Below are 12,780 nucleotides of genomic sequence, written 5' to 3' on the forward strand. Positions count from 1 at the left end.
TTCTCGCTCTAACTTTTTTTTATACACTAAGTCTATATACAATCGCTTCTCTGCTATTTGCCTGGGGACCTTGACATCTCTAACATCTGGAATCGTCAAAATTTTGGACGTGCACTAGCGAATTAAGGAATGGGTTCAAGCGCTTGTTCGAACAGGTGTTCCCACACCTTACATGTAAATGCTCTGTCCGCTTGTGGGAGAAGGCCTGTTGTCTTAGAACGAGTGCTTGAGAACCCATTCCTTAATTTAATTTCACTCATTAACTGACATCACCACCAAAAGGTTTGAATGCAAAGTTCTCCAGATGGGTACCTGAAGGGAACATACGAGGGGCGTGCAATTAGTAATGGTCCTGACCCATTTCCCATAGCAGGAGATTAATGAAACTTGGCACAGTTATTAGTCTTTCTCTTCATAGGAATCACCCAGAGTTATGCATTTCTCCCATCGTTTGATGCAGCTCTGGACACCGATTTTGTAGGACACCCCAGGTTGGTCCTCCAACTGATGCCTCATCAATGGCACAAGAGGGACGACCAGGTCTGGGAGCTGTTTCCACAGACTTCCAGCCACGTTTGAATTCAGGATGCCAGCGTTTTACAAGGTCATATGATGGGGCATCATCACTATAAGTTTCATTTATTTCATCAAAAGTCTTCTTTGGTGTGCGTCCTTTCAAATACAAAAACCGGATCACTGCACGACACTCAACTGGTTCCATTTCACACCTGGTCCATTTCGCACCTGACTAAGTTCAAACACCAGTAAATCAGAAACCACAATTAGTTAAGAGCTGTCTTTTGCAACATAACCCATAGAGATATGAATTATTACACATACAAAATTTCATTTAGATCAGACAACTGGAAGTGGGTCAGGACCATTACTTATTGCACGCCCCTCGTAAAGAGCGAACTACTACCTGGATGGAACCCATTCTAGTTCTACTCCATTTGTTACGATGAAACATTTTGATTAATGATCTGTGCCATCCTATACCTGCCCTTTTGACATGGACCTCGTTTAGTCCCGCCCGAAAGGACATTTGGTCATCGTCCATCTACAAACTGACCCCTTCGTTGACCGATCACATTAATGGCAAATGTGCATAGCTAGTGGTGCATCAATGTATGGATCTTTACCCATGTACATTTAGATTTATGGACTAAATTTGATCAAGGGAAATTATATGAATTGTTTTCAAAACTTCTAATGACAGCACCTTTTACTACAGTTTGCATAATATGTGTGCTTCAAATGGGTACCAAATGGGTAATACCATCTTTTCTATATCACCTTTACAAAAAATGCTTAAAAAACAGAATCTGATGTTTTCCCATCCCAAAGTTTGAAAGGTTTAAAACATACTACTGGTAGTGATATTAGAAGATTTGTCAACATTTGAACTGTTCTACAAATCTTTTGAGCACTTTAACCTGCAAGTCAGATTTACAACTCGTAGCTTGGGAAGAAGAGGAACTGAAATACTAGTCCAGTAAGAGCTTTATCCAGAGCTTTAAGATGACATTCTGATGTTCTCAGCATTTCCAGTCGCAAAAGGTTACACTGATTCCAAGTTTGACGCGTATCACTGTCTTAAAACTCAATGGAAGAGACAACCCAATAAACTAAAGGTCTCAAAGTATATGGAGCCCTGAATGCATCTCAGTATGATTTATTCATCAATGATAAAACGCCTCTGTTATGTGCCGCCATTGTTTTATCGAATCTGCCATTATGCTGTATGATGTGACAGTGCATAATGATATACTACGCTATCGTAATAGTCTCCTATTAACCAAAATATGACCATACATTCAACTTATCCAATATCTATTTATCAGTTGCCAGACATAGCAAATGCATAAAATGTGTGACAGTTCCACAAGAGCCGTGCTTGATATAATTTGGCACACATCAAATGGGTGATAAAGATGATACAAAGGAACCCAAGTTTAGCACACAAAATGGGCTTTTTGAACACCAGGAAAACTCTTTTTGTCACACACCTCCATACCTTTACCGCAAGTTAGAGCCATGATTCAATTATGTTCCGTCTGTCGACTTGATATTGCTAGATACCATTTTTGAAACAACGGACATAGGTTACCCTGGGTAAAGATTAACAAGTGACCGTAGGTAACATACTCGGCGACGCATTTATGGTTTCCGCCGCATCAGTTGCAACAAATTATGCACAATTTGTTTAGCCGATTATATGGGGGGGGGGGGCAACATGGTGAGGTGGGCAAATAACAATTGTTACAACAAATTTCAAAGATAATTCAGACAAATGAATATGTGCAAAGAAAGCAATGACAAGGGCCTTCATAGAATGTGGAAAATTGTTTTTCACGCTACTGTACGTTCACACGGTTGGATGGGGTGATATTGGCCGACTTTGGGCATCTTGCCACACCAGGCCAGGCCCTTGCACCGTAATAGCTTTAAGATAATTGGTCAATGCCAAGTTCAGCAAAAGAGGTGCTATTTATTGAACTGGAAAGTTTTGAGAACTTTTCAAAGTAGAGTCGGATAACAGTAGCAGGGCTTGAAATGTTGTTTTGTGTTCCCTTACAACTCCTTAAAGCTCCAGTGCGACATGATATGTGGCATTCCAGTAATATATATCTTAGACATCAATAACATAAAACTAATATGCATAGACTGTTATGGTTGGGATAAATGAATAGGTACGGTATCTACATACAGCAATCCTATGTTATACGATATTTTGAGCACTTTGAATCAATACCATCTTTCATATTCAAAGAAATGATCAAATTTATGTGTGATATCACCACAAAGTGTAGGAGTAATTGATTTTGTAATGGTGTAGACGCTCTTGGAGTTAAGTCGGAATATTGAACGTAGTCCCACTTGGCCTACTTTTATGGATCGGAATAAAAAGTTGTCTTAAATTTCCTCTCCTCCAAGTAGTTTGCAATATAAAACTGCTTTAGCGGGCTTATCTCGGGTAGCGGCTTCGAAGTAACGCTTCCCGAGTCTAATCACCGTTTTACAAATACTAGCGATCCATCACTGACTCTATTCTCGTTCCTGGATGAAGAATATATCAATTATAGGTTTATACAAGAGGTGTTGATCCCGCTTCAGTTGGAAAGATTGGCCAGGCTCCAGTTCAGGCTTTGGCAGCCCCAGATAGCTGAGGAATAAAGGAGGCAGTTGAGCTGGAACGCACGCCTTTGTTGATAGCTCCAATTTCATGCATTGCCTAAGATCTAATTTAGAACCGCTTCCTTAGAAGTAAGGATTTTTACTACGGTATTTTTCCAGTTTTCCCCCATTTTTTTGCCGCTACGCTGGGTGAAAATACAGCGTAGCGGGCTTTTTACAGCGTCATTTTTCCAGCCCACAGCGTATCGGCCCGCTATGCTGAAAAGGCCTGGTGAGAACACTGCTTCAAAAAGCAAATCTGAATCTTAATTGGTGTGCAAGTGTAACTGCTGTCTAGCTTAATACTAACGCCAGATTTGAACGGCATGTGGCGGTAGCTGCCTCTATCATACCGAACACCCAAACCATTTGTATCAAACTATAACTGCCATTGGAAGCTATTGTGCCTCGGAAACATTTAGTGTTATTTACTGTTAACAGATTACCAATTATATTTGATAAGTTGCACGTCTTCTTACATTTTGCAAAGGAAAAGTTGCTTCCAGCAAACTGCTACAATATTCTACAATAGTTTGTTGTAGCTGACTCTATCATACTGAAGGACTTGTGTCCCACCCAAACCATTCGTATCAAACTATAACTGCCATTTGAAGCCATTGTGCCTCAGAAACAAAGTGTTATTTACCGTTAACATATTACCAATTATATTGATAAGTTGCACGTCTTGCTATATGTTGTAAAGGAAAAGTTGTTCCTACAACAGCCTGCTAAGATACTCCACAGTAGTTCGTGCAAGCTGCCTCTATTATACAGAACGACTTGTGTCACTCCCAAACCATTCGTATCAAACTATAACTGCCATTGGAAGCCATTGTGCCTCAGAAACAAAGTGTTACTTACTGTTAAAAGATTACCAATTATATTGATAGATTACCAGTCTTCTTACATGTTTTTAAGAGAAAGTTTCTTCCAGCAAACTTCTAAGATATTCCACAGTAGTTTATCGTAGCTGAAGAGCGAGGATTAAGAGTATCAAAGGAACAAGACGGCCGTTCCAAGAGTGATGTAAGAGGCCCAAGGGCTACTTCAAGTCTCCGCGTGTTCCTATTGATGTAAAGGTCTGCCTTAAGTATTGCTGAGAAAGCAAGCCTTTTAAAGTAAGACTGATTTAGTGGGTTGTACTTTTGGTTGGTTTATCACTCGTGTGGGGGGCTCCCGTAGCCATACGTCTGTGTCCTGTGGTTGTGATTGTGGTGCTCGCGTGACATTCATTCTAAGCCCACGTTCACTCATAAATCTGTAGTATGTGATCATGTAGCCACTGTACTGAATATCATGGGTAATGCCTATTCAATTTGAAGGTTGTTAGATTTAAAACATAAATCCTGGACTCGAAAATCAGAGTCTGATAAAAAGTCTTTGGTGCTCACATGTTATGGAGGGTATACAGTTTGATCTGGTGTTTTGGGGTCTTGTTTCCAGCTTTTTCAACTGCATTTCTTTAACATTACAACATGTAAAACCAAAGGAATGAATCTTGTGACCTTATTTGGGTCTTCAGCCAGGATTGTAAAGAATGGAGCGCCTTTGTGATTTGATTGATCAGATGTTTAAGATGCAAGGAACATTGAAGATATTTTAGCCTTACATGACTATTGGTAAAAGGTATTTGCAGAAAGCTATAAATTTTGTAGTCTTCTCAATGTTCAGTATTTCTTAGTCTAACTTAAGGCATTGCCAAGAGACTTAAGGTCCTGTTATGTCATTTTGTGCCAAACTTAACTGATATTTATGTATCCCTTGTATCTACCCAGTGTTTTATAAGTATAGGTACTAAATTATCCATTAAAGTGTCTTTCTACGGCCTTATTTTTAAAGCCTGGAGTGCCAAAGCATTAAGACCTTTTCCCTATGCAGCTTACTAATAAGACACATGGCAGACACATGGATCACCAATGCCACTTACGGCAATCGGGCTTCTTATTTTAACGTCCCCGAGGTTTTCAGAAGTCACACAAAGGAATGCCACAATCCCAGAAGGATTATGACTGATTAGGTTTCATTGAGTTAAATCACCCGTATTCCATAGAATAATGCAGGAGACGATATCGATTACCTCAGTCTGTGAACATTTGTTTTATGCCTGTCGAATAACCAGCTGTATATACATCTCTACCTGGAGGACTTTTGATGACAACGTCATATTTCTTTCAAAATTTAAGATGAAAAATGCATTTTTTAAACTTTGACAATGCTCTTCAGTTTAAGTCACTCGAAGTGTGCCCGTTCTTGCCATTCGGTAGGTCGTGAGCTCGATCCCCGGCCAAGTCATACCAAAGACTCTAAAAATGGTACATGCTGCTTTCTCTGCTTAGCACTCAACACTAATGAGAAAGAGTATGGAACTTAAACACACATCACTACCAGCGGACCAGCCCCCTGCTGTAGCACAAATGTGTGGCCCAAGGGCTTCGAAGTGGTGATGGGCGCCACCCTACGCATCTGTAGATTGTATGGGCAAATTTTAACTTTAACTAAGTGTGCCCTGTCTCCTAACAGATTCTTGCTTTGTTGGACTTCAGGAGGAGGACCTATTGTAAAACAAATATACAAAGCCTGATAAATAGATGTTTAAGATATAGCTGTAGCTGTAGGCAATAGTTTCCACAGAAGGCACACTACGTGCATGAGTTTTCAAAGGAAGGGCGTGCCTATTCTTATGATACTTTTGGTGCTTTGAATTCAACTGTCAATATGGGTGCTTGGTAAATTTCTGTAGGATCTTGATACTTGATAACTGCAGGTATTTCAGCACCCTGGAAAGGTCCATGCAATGACTGCATTTTCCAACCATTTTTACTGGGTAACACTGGGTGATAACATATATAAATTGAAATATTCTTAAGTCAAAAGTCTTATACATGAATTGTAGTATATTGATTAAGCAACTGAAATAATTTACAACTTTGATTAAATGTGACTTTTTCCAAAGACTTCCAATGAAAAGTTCACAGTTTGAAACTTAAGTAAGCTTTCCGCAAAATGGTAGACCTAACTTATATCTACCATTAAAACCTTTTGTTACGTCTACCATTAAAACCTGTTGTTACCATTTCTGTTACAACAAAGCACCTATGGTGATACGTTACACGTAATGTCCCCACACTTAAAGCCAAGTCTTATAGCTTGTACAATCGAGATGCCACTAATTGGTTTATCTTTAGAAAAACCTAAGACGCATTGCCACCACATTCGTCAACAGTCGAGTACAGAGCTAATTATGGATCCTGTTGTATAGTCAATACAGAACTTCCATGGTCAGCATAGTTGGAAAGTAATGTTCGCCCAATTTCGGCTCATTGAATGAGACCACAGGGACTGTTGGGCTGATTAGGAATGGGAAGAGAAATGGCTGTAGAGATGGAACGTTACCACGGCTGGCAATTTATGAGGCCATTAGCTGAGTCTTATCCCGCAGGATCGTAAAAGGTCCGGCTTACTGCCTTGTTACTGGTAAGTGAAGAGAAATACGACGATACTGATGGCAAAGTTTTCGCCTCGCACTTAACGATATGCAGTATTTGTGGTGTTGTAAATCCTATATAATGTTAGATTAGATCCAGTGACACGCGTATGACAGCCCTAGCAAATTGAACTAATGGACACCCAGAGGTAAAAAGTTGAAACGTCACTACAAAGTTTTTAAAACTTTTTCCAACTCGAAATAGTATTACATTGAGCACTGATTGTGGTGTTGTCAATCCTATATGATGTTAGATTAGTTCTTGTTACATGTGTATGACAGCCCTTAGTTAGCAAATTGAACTAATGGACACCTGGACGTAAAAAGTTGAAACGTCACTACAAAGTTTTCCAAACTTTTTCCGACTCTAAATACGATGAGCAGTAATTGTGGTCTTGTGAATCCTACATGATGTTAGATTAGTTCTTGTTATATGTGTATGACAGCCCTAGCAAATTAAACTTATGGACACCCGGGCGTAAAAAGTTGAAACTTAACTGCAAAGTTTCCCAAACTTTTTTGGACTCTAAATACAATGAGCAGTAATTGTGGTGATATCGATCCTATATGATGTTAGATTAGTTCTTGTTACATGTGTATGACAGCCCTTAGTTAGCAAATTGAACTAATGGACACCTGGACGTAAAAAGTTGAAACGTCACTACAAAGTTTTCCAAACTTTTTCCGACTCTAAATACATTGAGCACTGATTGTGGTGTCATGAATCCTTTGTGATGTTAGATTAGTTCTTGTTACATGTGTTTGACAACCCTAGCAAATTAAACTTATGGACACCCGGGCGTAAAAAGTTGAAACGTCACTGCAAAGTTTTGCAAACTTTTTCGGACTCTAAATACAATGAGCAGTAATTGTGGTGATATCGATCCTACATGATGTTAGATTAGTTCTTGTTACATTTGTATGACAGTCCTAGTAAATTGATCTAATGGACACCAAGACATAAAAAGTTGAAACGTCACTGCAAACTTTCCCAAACTTCTTCCAACTCCAAATTAGAAATCTATTTGATATATCTCCCTGTCAAAGCAGCGTGCCAATTAGGATGTATATTTGATATTAATATGTGCAAAATCCTACCTTCGCGACCTCAAATGTAGTCATTAATTGATTTAATGGCACTAAAGGAAAAGATTTGTTGTAGTCTTCGAAGCTCTCAAGGATTTTTTATCAGCACAATCCATAACTCACTTCCTATAATGTGGGTGTGAAAAGATTGTTCAATGTAGTTATGTGTATTCTCTTGATGTGATTAACAACTCCCACTCAACTCAATTGATATTGAAGACCGCAATAAGACAAAAATGTATTGAGTTTCTTTGTCCAAAGGTGTCATTAAGGGAGACATGGGCGTCGGGCAGATTTCTCACCTCTCATAGTGGCCACCTGTGGTAATGTCTTATTGATTGTAAATCTTAGGCCTCAGGCATTGTTCAATAATGAAACAGTAGTCATTTTGCCCAGCTTTTATGCTAATAGTTTCATCAGTCATATCTACAATGTAGGTAAAGGTGGAGGTAATATTCACTACACTATGCTTGGTCTTTAAAGCGCCAAATGGCAGCTCACTCCTGACACTTGCGACAGTCATATTGAGGTCACCTGAGTGGCGCCAAATGGCTCGCTCCAGACCCTTGCGATTTAGCTCCTAATGTAAGCTCCTCGTAATTCAGCCCCTGGTTTCAAAGAGAGTAGTCAGCCCACCCAATAACAACAATTGGTCCCAAATTAACTTTGGGTCTTGTTGTCATGGTAGGCAGTCTCTTCTGTTGGTCCTGGCTTGGCATTGTCTCTCGTGGCTGATGCATCCGACTTTGACTTGTCAGGCCTTCTTACAAGAACCATAGCATTTTACAGGTCAGGGCCTTAAAACACAGTATTTGAACAACCTCACTACCTTAATTTCCATTGCTGTTTACGCCCCATGCATCAAAACCTCACTTCTCTCCTATAACTTTTTAAAATTTTCTATAACTCCCTGCGGTGTTGTAAACTACATTTTGTATATGGCATATCCTAGTGTTGAGACAGAGTTGTATGTGATTCATACTGTACCCAGGCAATTGCCATCCATTGTAAAGCAGTTCACTCTTGCAATTTCGCCCACGAGGAAGCCTCTGTCTGGACTGGGAAAATTGCCGCCTCCGGTGAAGGTCAAAGATCCAGGCTGAAACTGGCATTTAATTTGTGGTTCCCCTATTCTGGTTATTATTGATTGTGACTCAGCGGAAACCCTCGCTGTCTTGTACAGCTAGAAGTGCTTAGAGTTGCAAATTAGATCATTTCCTTTCCGTTCGTATCTCCATTCCTTAGATAAGAATGGGTCTTAAAGAAAAAAGCTGGAGACAACCCTGCAATTGGAGGAAAGTCCCAACCACTATTTTCAATGAATGCCAAGACCTTTTCAATCAATGCCAGAACGCTTCCTGCTTAGAAGTTTAGTGCTCTTGTTCTTCAACTGTTCATTTTCTGTCTGTTAGATGTTCCCAGTGTCGTAGCGTCTTATTATTCTCCCTTGCTGTTCTTTGTACCAAATATGTATGACAGAACCTTGCCTGCTTAGAAGTTAAGTCCTCCCTCCTCTATTTTGTTTTCTGTCTCAGACACTGTTAAATGTTGCCAATGTGGCAGTGTCTTTTTAGTCTTCCTTGCTGTCCTTTGGACCAAATATGTGACAAATGTTCAATACATTACCATTCTTCCTTGCTGTTCTTTGGACCAAATATGCGACCAATGGCTGAAAACATTGCCATGTCCTTGGCCCGGAACTGTCTCCTTGGGATCATTCCAACAGAAGATAAAGGGCAGGATTGCCTGACAATTGGTCTAATGTGAGCTGTGCTTCTCCAGGCACCTAATGGATCCCTTGGGTCAGGCCTCGTTTACGGAAGGTCACCGGTTATGGGGCCCGAAACTATATATACGCCCTGAAAATAGCTCCAGGACCCAGCGGTAATGATTTGTTGTGGACCGGGGTCAAACAGTTCATGAAAAACTCTCGGAGAAAATAGTCGCTGACTGGCTGTCAGCTGGGGGGTTAAACATCCATCTCCTTCTGAGAGCCCTTCAGTTTGACTTCTGGCACGTTGCTGATGAAATGTTGTCTTGTCAAAACTGACAGTAAATTTCACCTGTTGCTTGATATGAATGATTCATGAGCTTTATGAATCCAGCAAAAAGTACAATGACTTTTGTGTGGTTTAGCCTAACTGTATAAGAAATAAGATAGTTGGTATCCACTAGAAATAGGGATTTTAAAGGCCAGTTATCTTTCTATGAAACTTAAGCAGTGATAATATTACAAGAAATCACTTTTTATCTTTGCATGCAAAATAGACAGGAAGGGATGATAAGAAAGATGTTGGTATTTTCTGTCGGCTTGATTTCATCATCATCGGTGATGGCAGTTGCTCTTTTCCAAGCACTAGATCCATATAAGAAAAGTCAGAGTTGTTCCTCTTTATAAGATGACATTTTCTTACATGGCTGTTCACGACCAGGGCAGAATGGAAGAGTTTTGGGCATTTCTGATCCTTTATACTTTACTTAATGTAAGCCTTACACATTTCATGATTGTTGTAAAAAAAAGGCTGGAAAAATTTAAAACGAAAAGAAGCATTTAGATCTGCATGTTAGGTAATGTTCAGTATATTTTGGAAGTTCAGTACTTCTTTTTTTATGTATGCTATACTTGTCTTGTCCTTGTCACACCTCATTGATAGTCACTATTGCCAGTGGAAACAAATAATACTACTGCTGACAGTACGGCCAAGGTATGGCATTCAAAGGTACTACATCTTGTCACACTTCCTATATCCACAGAGATACCCTTAAATCTTAATAGTCTTCCAATCTCCAGTCACTAAGGCGAGTCAAAGGCCAGGCTTGTTGTTTATCTGGGCTTCCATTTTCATCATCTTCCTCGCTCACCAATAGAAAGGTTTCGTCCTTTGTGGTGGCCCTGTCAGTTTAGGGAATAGTCTACCCTTCAAATGTCATTTAAAGCAATAGGACTCAAGTGAAATATATGCGTTCTTTGAAGTTTTGGTATTCTTTGGAGGCCCAAGAAATTTGTTGGCTGATTGTAGTGGTGAGAGGTGAGAGCATATTTTGCTTTGTGTTTGATATGCTGATAGGACTGTTATGTCCCTGAACAACTGAAGAGGTTTTGTTCAGTGTTGCAAAAGTCACATGAAACTTTGGCAGGCCGTAGCTCCAAAATGTGCACAGTTAAGAGATGTGAAACAGACAGATTTTATATAATTCTTGTTAATTTGAAAAGTACACTTGACTTTGTAATTGTCAGTCTCAGTCTTCAATAATGCTGAAAGAATGTAAAAGCAGAAAATGTTTATGGTGGTCGTAAGTTGATAGTTTTTGTGTTGCTAGCTTCACCACAAACTCAAAACCACCGTGGACATTTTTCCATTAGGCCACACCAATTTAATTTCTTGGTTCACGGATTTTTTCATTAAAAATATTGAGCGAGAGGGCGAAATAAAAATAAAAATTGTAAAATGGTTGGGGTAAAGGTAACGGCTAATCCAAAACATAAAGAAAAAAGTTTTCAGCTTGAAAAAAGTACAAAAACACCATTTTTGTACAGTAACAGCACCTGTACCCACACTTTAAGGAGCTGATAATATAAAGGCCAATTTGCTACACCAGAAAGTTGGTGAATGGTTTCATTAATGGTGAAAATTTGCTGAGTAGTAATTTTTATTTTTATTTTTTTTTCCAAAAAATAGGAGCGAGCGAATCCGTGAACCAAGAAATTAAATCGGTGTGGCCTTACAGTACATTGCATGTGACTACAATATATGGTGCTACCATGAACTTAAAACCGCCATGAACATTCTATTTTCCTGCAACCACAAAATTGAATCCCCGCGAGCTTGAATGTATTTACAGTAGTACAGACCAGTTGTATTAAGATTTTTGGACTGATAACGTTCTTTTACAAAGAAAAGGGCATTTGTGGTACATGTATATGTAAAGCTATAGGACTGCTGTTCCCATGAGTGAAATATGCATTGCCACTGAATTGCCTTTTTGCTATTTTACCATAATGGAAACTGCCAACACTCTCCTTGGTGCTGAAACACATGCAGTTCTTACCCCCGTGTTCCACAGGAAGGTCGATGACATTGATGTAAGTAATGAATATACAGTTTGAATCAGGGAAAGCCTTATCCACCCATCTATTCATGAGGGCTGTCAACGCTATTTAGAGCCATGAAATTACACGAATAAAGGTCTTTCACTCAGGGACAAATGGCAATAGATAAGCTCCGAGCAAGATGAATACATGAATATCTTGGCATAAAATGCATTGTATAATTCCATTTTATTGGCAGTTGTCACAGATGAGGTTTGGTATTGTTATGGAAGGGGTAATTCATTCTCCAGAATTATAACTGCCAGAAGTTTAGAAGAAGTTGATTTTTAGAGTTCTCGTTGGATTTACTTTAAATTGTGTCTTCCTAATGGCCCGCTCTTTTCTTGGATTCGTATTCTTGTCATTTCCGATGGGATGTCGTAACCAAGCATTAAGGAGAATCAATACTAGAAATGGGAGATGGGTGGGAAAACCTGTTGGGACTCTGTCGGTGTCAAAAACACACAACAACCTACTTCATTTTAAAGGAAATACTGTAGACCATTGATCACTGTCTGATGCTCTCTGGGAATGTGTCACTCTAGGGGGTAGGCAAGGTTTGAACTTTGTTGAGGACAATCACTGGTATGTTGCAACTGCTGTTAAAGTCTGTTAAAAAGTCCTGATTTATTGATGGGACCAGGCTTTTAGCCAGGCATGCGTCAACGCATCATCTGGACGCACTTTTCTTAGAACATCAAGAAATTTGATGCCTCTGGACGCCTTACGGTGGGGAGAAAATCGTCTGACAAGCATGAAATTCTGATTGACCAGGGATGCTACCAGGTCATCTGTGGTCACAGTCTTCTACTGTGACCTCTGGAACAGTATTTTGCCTCTTGGGATACCCAAGAATGCACTTTTTTAACTTAAGATCATCAAAAACTCTGCACCATGGAAGGTGGATGCCCCCAGACCCCCCCTACAATAGTCACTTACCGCG

At 39.6% G+C, this 12,780-nt stretch overlaps 1 protein-coding gene and 1 long non-coding RNA gene across 3 annotated transcripts in view; one reads left to right on the forward strand and one right to left on the reverse strand.

Moving 5' to 3' along the window:
- The window catches only part of LOC118415423 (stabilin-2-like), a 174,457-nt gene that overhangs the window by 78,285 nt on the left and 83,392 nt on the right, over positions 1–12,780 (forward strand). The gene's annotated exons all lie outside the window — the stretch shown is intronic.
- Positions 1–12,780, reverse strand: part of LOC118415424 — a 128,880-nt gene that overhangs the window by 45,766 nt on the left and 70,334 nt on the right. The window lies entirely within an intron of this gene.

This window comes from Branchiostoma floridae, chromosome 5 (assembly GCF_000003815.2).
Source record: "Branchiostoma floridae strain S238N-H82 chromosome 5, Bfl_VNyyK, whole genome shotgun sequence".
NCBI classification, from domain to species: Eukaryota; Metazoa; Chordata; class Leptocardii; order Amphioxiformes; family Branchiostomatidae; genus Branchiostoma; species Branchiostoma floridae.